This window comes from Ovis canadensis, chromosome 15 (genome assembly GCF_042477335.2).
Source record: "Ovis canadensis isolate MfBH-ARS-UI-01 breed Bighorn chromosome 15, ARS-UI_OviCan_v2, whole genome shotgun sequence".
Taxonomy (NCBI): Eukaryota; Metazoa; Chordata; class Mammalia; order Artiodactyla; family Bovidae; genus Ovis; species Ovis canadensis.
The window spans coordinates 27,809,661-27,823,188 of NC_091259.1; positions in this window are offsets into that span (position 1 = coordinate 27,809,661).

Below are 13,528 nucleotides of genomic sequence, written 5' to 3' on the forward strand. Positions count from 1 at the left end.
CTTTATCCCCACCATAGTTTGGCCTCAGGCCAAACAACAGGGAAGGAACACAGGCTTGCCCATCAACAGAAATTTGGATTAAAGATTTACTGAGAATGGCCCTGCCCATCAGAACAAGACCCAAATTCCCCCACAGTCAGTCTCTCACATCAGGAAGCTTCCACAAGCTTCTTATCCTTCTCCATCAGAGGGCAGACAGAATGGAAACCACAATCACATAAAATTAACCAAACTGATCACATGGACCACAGCCTTGTCTAACTCAATGAAATCATGAGCCATGCCATGTAGGGCCACCCGAGACAGACGGGTCATGGTGGAGAGTTCTGACAAAACATGGTCCACTGGAGAAGGGAATGGAAAACCATTTCAGTATTCTTGCCTTGAGAACCCAATGAACAGCATGAAAAGGCAAAAAGATAGGATACCGAAAGATGAACTCCCCAGGTTAGTAGGTGCCCAGTATTCTACAGGAGAACAGTGGAGAAATAACCCCAGAAAGAATGAAGAGATGGAGCCAAAGAGAAAATAATGCCCAGCTGTGAATGTGACTGGTAATGGAAGTAAAGACCAATGCTGTAAAGAACAATATTGCGTAGGAACCTGGAATGCTAGGTCCATGAATCAAGGTAAATTGGAAGTGATCAACTAGGAGATGGCAAGAGTGAACATTTTAGGAAGCAGTGAACTAAAATGGACCAGAATGGGTGAATTTAATTCAGATGACTATTACATCTGCTGGAGTGGGCAAGAATCCCTTAGAAGAAGTGGAGTAGCCCTCATAGTCAACACAAGAGTCCAAAATACAGTACTTGGGTGCAGTCTCAAAAATGACAGAATGATCTCTGTTCATTTCCAAGGCAAGCCATCCAATATCACAGTAACCCAAGTCTATGCCCCAGACACTAATGCTGAAGAAGCTGAAGTTGAACCATTCTAGGATGACCTACAGGACCTTCTAGAACTAACATCCAAAAAGATGTCCTTTTCATTATAGGGGACTGGAATGCAAAAGTAGGAAGTCAAGAGATACCTAGAATAATAGGCAAGTTTGGCCTTGGAGTATGGAATGAAGCAGGGCAAAGGCTCGCAGAGTTTTGCCAAGAGAACACACTGGTCATAGCAAACACCCTCTTCCAACAACACAAGAGACAACTCTACACATGGACATCACCAGATGGTCAACACTGAAATCAGATTGATTATATTCTTTGCAACCACAGATGGAGAAGCTCTATACAGTCAACAAAAACAAGACCAGGAGCTGACTGTGGCTCAGATCATGAACTTCTTATTGCAAAATTCAGACTTAAATTGAAGAAAGTAGGGAAAACTTTCAGGTATGACCAAAATCAAATCCCTTATAATTAGGGGCCTCAGTAAAATGCTACAAGTCATGATCCATGACCTCCCCAACACCCAGAACCAACTAGAGATGAGGAATCTGAGATTTGAGCTGAGCTGGGCAGAGCCGGGCTGGACTGGGTTCATCTTACTATCAGAACCAATTTTTACTTCGTCCTGATGCTTGTAATTTTATGGCCTTTAATGCCACATTAGAACAGCACTTAGAATGTATTTCCATTGGAAATGGAAATCTGTTGACTTAATTTCACAGAAAAATGTAAGAGCGCAATACTAGATCACAAGTCTTGATCAAGGCAGTAGCACTGAATCCTTAATGAGTGTGAGATGGGCTGCACTCAGAGGAACAGGGAGGTTTTACGAAAGTGCTGATGGGGCATCAAAGGCAAACAAGCATCTCACGTTCTGCTTCCGGGCAACTGTTTACTAATCAGAATCCAGACTCCCCTCTCCTTGCCTGTGGAGGATAGCTTGTTTTATAAGCCTTGAAAATGCAGTTTTGAACGTCAGGTGTTGCTAGTGGCTGAGTTAAGTCTCTATTTTCTTTTACCTTAATTTCTAAGTTAGAAGATGCCCTTTCGCTTCACGCTGCAGCGCAGACTCTGACCACTAGAGGGAGCTGCTCCATCAGCTGTGTGATCAATCGACTTCAGGCTCCTCATTCTCTTGGCTCTGACTATACCAGTTTCCTCAGAAGCATAAATTAATCATTGATCTGATTATCTCTATTTCGAGACCTTCAAAATGTACTCACCCAGCCTCGGAGTTCTGAGTCGAAACACTTTTGTTGAGCAGAATGAGTTCTCAGAGACCTGGTTTTCTTTCTGCAGAATGTCTCCTAACACTACTTACCGGTGAAGGGTAAACTGAGAGTCCTTACAGGGAATTTCAGTAGTAAACACCAAAGGCATAGGCCCCCATCTCTCTCCCCAAACTCTCATTTCCAAAAACCTCACTGGGTGCTGGATTAAATGATAGAGGAACTGGGGAGGATACTGGTCCTGTGAGTTAGAGTGGGGCCAAAAGACTACTTACACTCTGAGCCAGCCAAGACCTGGATATCAAGTGCATGCCAAGTAGGAAGAAACGCACCAAACTAGTATTCCCAGTGAGTAAGGAAAAAAAAACTGAATAGAATTTCTTTATAAAAATGAAAATTTTTTCAACTGGTTTCTGTGGAAAGTTTGTGCTCTCAAGCATATTCTGATTCCAACAATCCTTCAGAGGTCCACAAACTTAGAACAAATCAATATTACAGGGGAAGGTGAACAGACTGTAAAACATCTGTAAATGATGGAAGATAAAGAGTTCCTATCTCTCCTGGAGGTTCTAAGTTTTATGAATCTTAAATAAAATCAGTTTATGAATCATTTTCTTGTTTCAAATTCATAGCTTATTCATTTAGCAAAATTAATTGTCTTCTATCTACCAGGAATTGTTCTAGGTACCAGAAAGTGTGTATGGGGCACAGGTACTGCATATGAGATCATCTTTGCTTTTTTAAAATACTTACACTTTAAAATTAAATGTGCTGTTTTGAAATAATTGTGGATTCACATTGAGTTATAAGAAATAATGTAAAGATTCCATTAACCCTTTATCCATTTTCCCCCAAAGGAAACATCTTACAAAACTAAAGGACAATTTCAAAACCACAATATTGACATCAATACAATCAATCAAAGTGTTTCCATCACCACAGGAGCTTCCCTGATAGCTCAGTTGGTAAAGAACCTGCCTGCAATGCAGGAGACCCCGATTCCATTCCTGGGTTGGAACGATACACAGAGAAGGGATAGGCTAATCACTCCAGTATTCTTGGGCTTCCATTATGGCTCAGATGGTAAAGAATCTGCCTGCAATGTGGGAGACCTGGGTTCGATCCCTGGGTTGGGAAGACCCCCTGGAGAAGGGAAAGGCTACCCACTCCAGTACTGTGGCCTGAAGAGTTTCATGAACTGTACAGCCCATGAGGTTGCAAAGAGTCGGACACGACTGAGCGCCTTTCACTTTCACTCCATCACCACAAGGATCCCTCAAGTTGTCCTTTTATAGCCACACCCAACTCACCTTACTCCCTCCCATAGGACCATTCCTCAACCCCTGGTAACCACTAATCTGTTCTCCATTTTTATAATTTTGTCATCTTGGAATTGCTGTATAAATGGAGTCATACAGTATGCAACTTTTTGAAATTGGCTTTTTTCACCCAGAATAATTCTCTAGAGTTTCGTCCAAGTTGTTCACAGTTCATTACTTTTTATTGCAGAGTAATATCCCATGATATGGATATATCATAGTTTGCTTATTTGTCCATTGAAGGACCTCTGAGTTGTTTCTAGCTTTTATGTATTACAAGTAAAGCTGCCATGAACATTTATGTATAGGATTTTGTGTGAACATAAATTTTGATTTCTCTGGAATGAATGTCCAGGAGTACATTTTCTGACTTGTATGGTAGTTGCATGTTTATTTTTTAAGAAACTGCCAACTGCTTTCCAGAGCTGTACAATTTTTATTACTACTAGCAATGTATAAGCTATTTAGTTTCTCTGCAACCTTATAAGTCTTTGGTATTGTCACTTTTTTTTTTAAAGTTATTCTGATTGGTGCATAGTGATATCTCATTGTACATTTATATTACATTTATCTGATGGGTAACTAATGGTGTTTAACATGTTTTCTTATGCTTATTTACTATCTGTATATCTTCTTTAATGAAACATCTCTTTGTGTCTTTTGCCTATTTCCTAACTGGAATTGAATGGTTTGATTGTTTTTGTTTAGCCGCTAAGTCATGTCTGACACTTTTGCAACCCCATGGACTGTAGTCCACCAGGCCTCTGTCCATGGGCTTTCCCAGGCAAGATTATTGGAGTGGGTTGCCATTTGCTTCTCCAGGGAGTTTTCCTGACCCAGGGATCAAATCCAAATCTCCTGTGTCTCCTGCATTGGCAGTCAGATTCTTTACCACTAGGGTACAAGGGAAGCCCATGCTTTGATTATTTTGCCATTGAGTTTTCAGAGTTCATTAATTTACACATACATGTATATATTTTTTCCCAGACACTAGTACTTTGCCAGAAATGTGGTTTGCAAATATCTTCTCTCAATCTGTAGCTTGTCATTTCATTCTCTTAACAGAGTGCTTCTCAAGGCAAAAGTGCTTAATTTTAATGATATACAATTTATCAAACTTGTATAGATCTTAATTTTATTGTCAAGTCTAAGAATTCTTTGCCCAGCTCTAGAGCCTGAAGATTTTCTCCTGTATTTTTGTTGTTGTTGTTCTTGTTCTTGTTCTTGTTTTACGAGAACCTGATCAGTTCGTTTTACATTTTATTTTTAAGTCCATAATCCATTTGAGTTAATTTTTATTTAAGATATGAAGTTTAGGTTAAAATTCATGGGGTGGGATTGCCTATGAATGTTCAGTTGTTTCAGCATGATTTGCTGAAAGGCAGTCTTTCTTCCATTGAATTGCTTTTGCATCTTTTGTCAAAAATCAGTTGGCATATTTGTGTGAGTTTATTTATTGGTTCTCTAAGCTGTTCAACAGATCTCTATATCTATCTCTCCACAAATTTCATACAAGTGTAATTACTGTGGCTAAATGATGTCTTGAAATCAGGTAGACAGATTCCTCCAAATTTGTTTTACTCTTTCAAAACTGTTTTAACTAGGTTACTTTTTTCCATATAAACTTTAGAATAATTGTGTCTTCACACACAAAAAAATCTTTCTAGGATTTTGGTGGAATTTCATTTTGGGAAGAATTACTATGTTGAATCTTCCAACTCATGAACATAACATGTCTTTCCATTTATTCAACTCATCTTTGACTTCTTTCATCTGTGTCTTGTAGTTCTCAATATATACTTTCTAGATATGCTTTGTTAGATTTACACCTAAGTATTTCATTGTTTCAGTGTAGTCAGTTACAATCACTGGGCAGTTGTAAATAGTATTTTCTTTTTATTTTGATGTGTACTTATTCATTTATGAAAATAATATATATACTATATATACAATTTATAATTGATTTCCTATGTTTAGTGTGTATCATGCAACAATACTGAATTCACTAATTAGTTCTAACGTAATTTGGGGGAGGGGGCGGATTTCCCAGATGGCCCAGTAATAAAGAACCTGCTAGTTTCCTTGGGATTTTCTACATGGATAACCAGGTCATTTGCAAAGAGATAGTTTTATTTGTCCATCTGATCTGTATTTCCTTTGGTTAAAAAAAGCAAGCTTTTTGTTTTAGCCTTCCTTTTATTTAAATTTGTCTGTGTTTGTTGCTATTTTCAGATTGCCCATTATTTGGCTGCATGTATGGGATATATGAAGGAAAAAAAAAAATCCAGTCAAATGATTGCAGTGCTTTGCCCGAGTCCCAAGATCCCTAGGCAATCTGCCTTCTCTCTACTTTTCAGAGCATTTTCATGTTTGCTTGATATATATAATGTGCAGGGGGTGTTGTTCTTAGCAAATAGGTATTGTTCTTAGAAATAGGGAAAAGCATGTCTACTCCATATTCCGGAAGTAGAACCCAGTGTTATTTTTAAATAATATATTGAAATATTAGCTTGTGTCATTTTTATGCTTATTAATTCTTGCTATCCATTTTGTCCTCCGTCCATAGAAATCTTGGAATCTCTTGCCAAGAAGAATCACGGAAGCCAGATTTCAGCCTGTAACTTCTTAAATAAGCTTCTCATGCACATTTTGAAGATAAGAATGCCAGATATTTATTTCTAATTTTCGAGAGCCAAACTTTGTTAAGCCGGGGGGAAGGGGGAATACTTTTGCAGACTTTAAAGCAGCAAATCGTAAAGAACTTGAATATAGAATGCTTAGTATGAAACATAGAAATACTTATATGATCAGAATATGACATTATAACAAACAAAAAAAAGCATTTTTCCCAGCCTGGAGGCAGAAAAGAGAGATAGTAAGACACAGGTGAGTATACTTCCTTCCAGGATTGAGACTGGCTTGGTGAAAAACGGAAATCCTTAAGTGGGTTTAAGAATCTAAGGAAAGAAGAGTCTGCTTTACACCAAAAACAGAGACAGTGTGGAAGGGGGAGTCCTTCTGTGTCCCCTAAACCATCACAGTTTAGATTCAAAACAGAAACGGAATATAGCATATTTGGGTAGAGAGCTTTAGAATTCCTGACCCTCGGACTTGGCTCCCTTCCAACAGCTCCGGCATGCTCCAGCAAGGGTGGGGAACAGAGTAAGCAGGCCGCAAAGTCCACAGGCTTGAAGATCAGATGGCATGACTGCAACCAAGGGCACCAGCGGTGATGCCGGTACTTGTCAAAAGGACGAGCAGGGACTGGCAGCGTGAGATACTCAGGTGGAGACAACTCCGGGCCAGAAACCCCACCTCTACGCCGCACTACCATACAGGCAGCCCCTGCACCCAGGAGCCATCATGAGGAAGAGAAGCAGTACAAGCAGAGAAGGATGAGCAGGGGGAGAGGGAGGAAGGGGAGGAGAAAGAAAGGGAGGAAGGGGGAGGAGAAAGAAAAGGAGGAAGCGGAGGGAATCAGGAGGAGGAAAGAGCAAGGAAAGGACAGGCAAACAAGGTAGAAAGCTAGAGAGGAAAAGGCAACCCTAACAGAGACCTTGAATTTTTAATCAACTAAATTTAAATACTGGGTAACTACACCAAAAGACTAAATTCAAAACTAGAAGAAAATAAGGTGCCTTGAAGTCGCAAAACACAGTGGTTTGTTATTGTTTCATTTGTATGTTTTTCTCTCTCTCCCATCATTAGAATAAGGACCATGAGAATTCAGTTTGGCTAAAAAGAGGTTAAAAAGTACTACACACTTACATATACAGAGAGGATATTACTGCCCTGCCTGAATGTGAGGTCCTGCAGTGGACTTTAAAGCTATCTTAGTCCAATCCGCGTTGTATTGAGAGGAAACAGAGGGACAAGCAGAGAGTTAATTACGTCAGGGTCACAGAGCTAGTTAGTAACAGAGCCAGAACAACATTCCACATCTCTGCAGCACCCTGAAATGTGAGTGTTCAAAATCAAGAACCACTTTTATCCACAAAAATTGATGATGGGAATCTCTGGGTTCACAGGATGTTGCTATCTTTGATTTATAAGCAACACACAACTCCTCTACGGTTGGGGCAAACCCAATCAGCTGCCAGTGAGGACTTCCCCTAGCTCCTGGCTTTCACTGATAATTCCCTTTGTTGGTGACTTTCAGTGTTTTGCAGTGCCAGCTGGTCGTGACTGGTTGTAGCGCATTGGATTTTGTTTTAAAGTTCCCTGGTTGCATTTCAAAGCTAAAAATAAAATTACGTTGTATCATCTGATATGGTCTGATGATCAGCTACCCTATTCCCTCCTTTCTGAAAATAACAGCGGTAAGTAGATTTAAAAATTCTGTTCTTTCAAAAGCCAAATTCAGAGAACAATTGCATTGTACCATAAGCACATCTAACTTTAGAGAATCCAACTGTACAGATTCAGCTTTAATCCCAAAGTGAGAAAGAGACAAAGAGAAGTAGAGACAGAGACCAAAAAGAGACAGAGAGAAATACAGAGAGAGTTTCATTCTCTCCAATTTTGTCAAAAATAACTGGACTCTGGCTAACTGACTTCCCTTTATCTTCAAGAGGTTCTCATCAGAGGTTATTTCCTCTTGTTTCATGAGCTGCTAAAGAAATATGGAAATAAATGTGTGTGTCCCAGATCTACGGAGTATGTATCCCAAGTAGCCTGAATTGTGTGTGTTAGTAGAGAAACCTGCTTGTGTGTGCTACACAAGTAGGGTGCATTTTAAGTGTGACCTCACCTCATTTTACTCTTCTCTATCCACTTCCCTTTACCCTAACTTCTACATCTGTTTTTAAATTTTATTTTACATAATTAAATATTTCTGTATCCCAGCTTACAAAAATCAGAATAGTTATCAATTTGCTTACTCTCAGCAGACTCAACCAAACTTTTCTTTCATCCATCTTCAAATTATTTACACAGATTATATCTATACATTAAAATGAAGGGGAGAATAAAAAAAGAAAGAAAGAAAATGAAATGAAAGGGGAAAAACATCCTGCTCTTTAGGATGGAAAGCATCTTTCATTTTATAACTAGTATATTTTTGAGACTATGAACACATATGATGACATCAAATAGGTGTTTCAGTGGGGCAGTTTCACTCTACCCATATGGATCTAACCTCAAATTAGTGTTGTAACTAAACTTGAATGAAACAAGAGTGAGATTTAACCTTTTAAGATCAGAAAGCACACCTTTTAAAAGGTACTTCAACTTTGTTTTTTGTTGGAGACTCACCCAGGGTATTTATTACATACTCCACAAAAACAAGCAAGAATCTTAAGAACCTAAATGAAATAGAAATAGTTACTTGAAAACCTATAACAACACAAGGTTAAATTTAAGATCTGAGTTGGGAAAGCCCTTTTGTTCTTGGCAAATTGCAAATAAATAAGTCCCCTTCCTTTGTGCCATACACACAATGTACTGGCTCACAAGTACAACATTCGTACTAAGATAAACAAGATCATGGAGAACATGTCAGTGTACCCAACAATTTCTCTTTTTTGTGAGTCTTCACTTTAAAATTACAAGTTCCAATTCAATGTAGACAAACTTTATCTCTTTTTTTTTTAATGCCTCTATTTTTTAGCTTTTTCTAATCAAGGAAGTGAATGGGTATCTTGGCAAAAGAGGCCCTGAGGAAGACTGCAAGTATTATACTATGCTTTTTTGAGTGAATTCAAATAGCTTACAATATATTATCATAAAAACAGATTGTCATCAATAGCATAATTGCTGCATGAATAATCTTAGAACATGTGAGACCTTTCAGGGCTTTTTTGCTGTAAGCAATCATTATGCTCACCACAGTAAAAAAAAAAAGTGCCTTCCGGGAATTTTTTTTATAATACACAGCTTTCTCTAGTTTATATTTCGTGGTTTCAACATGAGATAGCTAAAAGATGAAAGAAGATTTCTGTTCTGCCTATCAAGATAATACTATATGTAGCCATTGATGACTTATGCAATAAATTAGTGGGGAAAAAAGTTGCAAATATAATGAAATATTGGTGAGCTAGTTTTCATTACCATCATAATATTTGGTGCTGAAATTTGATAACTCTTTCTGCACATAGATGCCAAAGAGAATTTTAACATTAATCAAAACCCCACAATGGCATTGGATAAAAGGGATGCAGTTAACCCAGTTTTACATATAAGAAACAGAGTGATAGAGACCAGGACATATTTTTTAAATTATTCATAATGGCACAATATGTCACTGGTGAAAATGGAAATAGGTGTTGAGTCCCACAGCCGCCGCTGCACTCAGCGGTGCCCTGTGATGGGATAGAAGCCTGGTAATTGGGGCCTCTTATTACTACAGATGTCCTCACTCACTCTTCCACCCTGCATTCCCTCAGCACTGATGAATTCAGGATTAATTTGAAATACATGACTGAAAAAATAAAAAGCTTTCTTCAACTCCTTTGGGGCAGAAGCCAGTTCTTTGATTTTCTCCAAATTTCTTCCTATTTTTCAGGCTCAACTTGATGAAATGTGCAAGTGAAAGAAGAGCTCATGGGCTGGGCACAGTTAAAAGGTCTCTTTAAGAATTCTCTGAGACTTAACTATGCTGATGAAGATCTCAAAACTCCAAGAAGAAAATATTATTTTTAGAATTATGTGACCACCAAATTCCCATTTCATGAGTATGAAAGACAAGCTAATAGCCTCCCAAGTGCATCCATATCCTTATCCCTGGAACTTTACAGGGAATCAAGCTTGTCTATCAGCTGACTTTAAGCTTAGAGAAGTTCTGGATTATCTAGGTGGGCCCAACATAGCTACCAAAGTCCCTCAAAGTAGAACTGGGAGGTTGCAGAGGGTCAGTAAGGCAGCGTGAGAAGCACTCCACAGCCAGCCATGGCTGGCTTTGGAGATGGAAGGGGAGGACACAGGAATGTAGGAAACGTGTAGAGGCTTGAAAAGGCAAGGGGGTGATCCTCCCCTGCAGCCTCTAGAAGGAAAACAGCCGTGCTCACAACCTGGTTTCAGCCCAAAGGAACTCATTTCAGACATCTTGCCACCAGAACTGTAAAACAGTAAATTTGTGTTGTGTTAACTCACCAAGTTTATAGTCATTTATTACAGCCATAGTAATGTCCCACGGTGGGACACCTATTAATCTCCAACTAACATCCCCCAGAATTATAGCCTGTATTACAATTTAGGAGGGTAATGCTATCCTACCTGAAACAGGGACCCACATCAAGCTTGCAATCAAGAAATATTCTAGATTGAATAATTAATTTTTGTCACATGAAAATTTTTGGTATTTTATCATTGGGCCAATCTGTTCACCTATCTATCCCACTATCTGCCTGTTTTAACTTTAAAATAATGATAACTATCAATTAATTTGAATTATGAAGTAAAAATGTGTTTAATTTAAATGATGTTAAACTACCACATAATTGCACTCATCTCACACGCTAGTAAAGTGATGCTTAAAATTCTCCAAGCCAGGCTTCAGCAATACACGAACCGTGAACTTCCAGATGTTCAAGCTGGTTTTAGGAAAGGCAGAGGAATCAGAGACCAAATTGCCAACATCTGCTGGATCATCAAAAAAGCAAGAGAGTTTCAGAAAAAAAAAAAAAAATCTATTTTTGCTTTATTGACTATGCCAAAGCCTTTGATTGTGTGGATCACAATAAACTGGAAAATTCTGAAAGAAATGGGAATACCAGACCACCTGACCTGCCTCTTGAGAAATCTGTATGCAGGTCAGGAAGCAACAGTTAGAATTGGACCTGGAACAACAGACTGGTTCCAAATAGGAAAAGGAGTACATCAAGGCCGTATATTGTCACCCTGCTTATTTGACTTATGTGCAGAGTACATCATGAGAAACGATGGGCTGGATGAAGCACAAGCTGGACTCAAGATTGCCAGGAGAAACATCAATAACCTCAGATATGCAGATGACACCACCCTTATGACAGAAAGTGAAGAAGAACTGAAGAGCCTCTTGATGAAAGTGAAAGAGGAGAGTGAAAAAGTTGGCTTAACATTCAACATTCATAAAGCTAAGATCATGGCATCTAGTCCCATCACTTCATGGCAAAGACGGGGAAACAGTGGAAATAGTGGCTGACTTTATTTTGGGGGGCTCCAAAATCACTGCAGATGGTGATTGCAGCCATGAAATTAAAAGACCTTTACTCCTTGGAAGGAAAGTTATGACCAACCTAGATAGCATATTCAAAAGCAGAGACATTACTTTGCCAACAAAGGTCCATCTAGTCAAAGCTATGGTTTTTCCAGTGGTCATGTATGGATGTGAGAGTTGAACTATAAAGAAAGCTAAGCACAGAAGAATTGATGCTTTTGAACTGTGGTGTTGGAGAAGACTCTTGAGAGTCTCTTGGACTGCAAGGAGATCTAACCAGTCCATCCTAAAGGAAATCAGTCCTGGTTGTTCATTGGAAGGACTGACGTTGAAGCTGAAACTCCAGTATTTTGGCCACCTGATGTGAAGAGCTGACTCATTGGAAAAGATTCTGATGCTGGGAAAGATTGAGGGCAAGAGGAGAAAGGGACGACAGAGGATGAGATGGTTGGATGGCATCACCAGCTCAATGGACTAGGGTTTGGGTGGACCCCAGGAGTTGGTGATGGACAGGGAGGCCTGGTGTGCCTCGGTTCATGGGGTCACAAAGAGCTGGACGCAACTGAACTGAACTGATAATAAACACTGTACATCTCAAATTTTAATGTGCATGCAAGCCACCTGAATAACTATGTGCTTCTAAAAAAGCATCCAGGTGATGTTGAGGCTGGTGATCTGTGCACCACACTTTCAATAGCAAATAAAAGAGGGTGGCCCACGCCAGGCCCTTCATGGCTCTCTGCTCTGGAAGCCTTTCTGTCCTAACACATGGAATCAGCAGCAAATTCTTGTCCATGCTTTTAGGACCATTCTTAAGCAGAAGATATTCAAGCAATTTTAGTTTAATACTTAGAAGACTCAGTTTCTAGTTAATATCGTACATTTTAAATTTTAAAATAAATATATCCTCATGAAAGACAATTGGTAAAATAGAGAAAGAGAATAATTTTAATCATCCACAGTCTTAGCACCACAAAATATACCCTATTAATATTTCACTGTATTTCCTTCAAGACTACTTTCTCTGCATAGATGCGGTTTATATATCTGAAATCATACTCCCTATCTCAGCTTTGGCTAATTGAATTATGAGTCCTAACTCTTCTAACAGAATTGGGATTCCAGAGTCCCAATTCCTCTAATAGAATTAGACATCCACAGGCTTGCCATTTGGTAAACAGTGTCCAATTCTTCACTCCCTGCTAATGGAAGCATGTACTCATCCTTGCCAAAGCTGGTGAGCAGAGGGTACCTCACACCTTGATGTTGGGCTTGGCCAAGTGACTTAAATTGGTCAAAGGGATATTAGTAGTTATTCAGGTATGGCAAGGCCAACAGATTCAGAAATAAATGCCATTGAAGAGAGTGTTTGTTCACTTACAGATCTCAAGAAAAGGAGACCTACCACACTACAGGCCACACAGGGTCAGTCAGGAGGCAGAAGGAACAAGGGGAAAATGTGGGCAAGATCTTTATTGTGGTTTCTGTGGGAAGGAATGGATAAAGCAGCGTAAGCAGATTGACTATTTTTAATAGTTTCAGTGGGTTCTGTGTTGTTCCTAGTTGTCTGGCACCTGGCCCTGGGGTGATTAGAGCAGGGAAATATTGGCCAAGAATGTAAGAGCTCCATGAAAGAGATGGTTGGGAGTATGGCCTCTATATCGGTTTGCATATGAAAAAGGTATACCAGAATACTTAGTTATTCACTGTCTCCGCTAATCCTGGGAGGGGCAGTCCCTCCAGGGTTAGCAAGGCCCCCAAAATGCTAAAGCATCAAAAATACAGAATAAAAAGACAAAGCAACATGATGCAAGCACAGGCTTGGATGGGCTGACGTGGCTGGGCTTGTTCTCTTGCAATGTGTTTGTCCATAATGAGACGAGCTCATGCAGCCGTGGCTATGGAACAACCACAAGTGGAGCAGACGTGAATCCAACCCAAGGCCAAGAC